This window comes from Opisthorchis viverrini (genome assembly GCF_000715545.1).
Source record: "Opisthorchis viverrini unplaced genomic scaffold opera_v5_453, whole genome shotgun sequence".
Taxonomy (NCBI): domain Eukaryota; kingdom Metazoa; phylum Platyhelminthes; class Trematoda; order Opisthorchiida; family Opisthorchiidae; genus Opisthorchis; species Opisthorchis viverrini.
Window position 1 is genome coordinate 231,972 of NW_008752111.1, and position 1,472 is coordinate 233,443.

Consider the following 1,472-nt stretch of genomic DNA (forward strand, 5'->3'; position numbering starts at 1 on the left):
GCCATAAACTGCCGCACGCTCGGCTTACTGGCTTCGTCGGATTCCACGGCCTTCCGTTGGTCTTAGAGGCCGCCTGCTGTATTTGTAGTACATCCATTCGTAACGCAAAATAGTGTTGGTGCTTCGATTACTGGATGAACGCACAAATATCACAAAGTCATCCTTCATGTATTCATTTAAGGTCTTCTCAAATGCCGTGAAGGATGAAAACGATACACCCACAAATTTCTCAACGAAAGCCACTTCCGAAGCCATAGCAGACGAAGTTCAAAGCCGAATGTGCGCCAATAATTTTTAAATGACATCGATTATAACAAATCGCAAAAAAATGACGGTAGATGAGGGTGGTTTTCAGTCCACAGAATAATGCATAAAATATAATAACTGTTACATAGTTGCTTTATGTTGGCTTTTTGACGTGTAAATGTCGTAGTTTTACATCACGTCCGTACACGACTCTCGGGGAACGCATTTACGCCGCCAAATTTTCTACACTAAAAGTTTTATCTAGATAATTTCTGCCCACCATTTCCTTGGACAAGTCGAACGGTTTACGCATGGAAGCAAACCGTTCGCTCTCTAGGAATACATACACCCGGACGAACGGTTTTCATACAGCCCGTTGTCAAGAGGGCGTACAGCTTATGACTACATGGCGAATATTAGGTGCTTTGAAAAAACTTACCCGAGGTGGGTGTTTACAGGCGTTCCGTCTACATCCACTACATCTGCAAAACGTCGGAACAACGCTATCTGCTGTCACCGGGAGAAGCTTATGTGGCTATAGTGACCTTCCTCTGATTGGCACACGATCACGCGTCCGGCCTCTTGAATTTTGCCAGGACCGAAGGTCTATCATCTGCCACATTAAAACCCAACTATGCGGCACCTACTCAACATAGCCCGTCGATATTTCTGGCGGTAGTTGTATGTATCCCGAATGATGATATTCTCGTCAAATTCATCCGCCACAAAATGCCGCATCTCACATGACGGCGTTCCATATTTCAGAAGGGCCTTGCAGGTGCCCAACTCATCCCCGGTTAGCCGTAAATTAACCTAAAGGCAATAGTACAAAACTGACACCTTATGGTTGTGCTCAAGAAAATAAGAGGTGGCTGCCGGTTGGTTCCTTTGCCTCAATGAACAAAACCTCGCTTGGCAGCCGGGGCTTTGCTTACTATCTCAATTGCAAATACGCTCAGCTTACTACCATCCTGTGATCCCCGGATTTTATTGGTCTTGGAGGACACATGCCGCAATTTTAGTACATCCATTCGTAACGCAAAACAGCATTGGTGCTTTGATTACTGGATGAATACACAAATACCACATATTTACCCTTCATGTATTGACTGACGGCCTTCTCAAATGCCGTAAATGATGAAAGGGATACAGCCCCAATTTTCTCAACAGACGCTTGTGAAGCCACTTACAAGGCCATAGCGCCGCTGGCTATTCGCACAATGAGA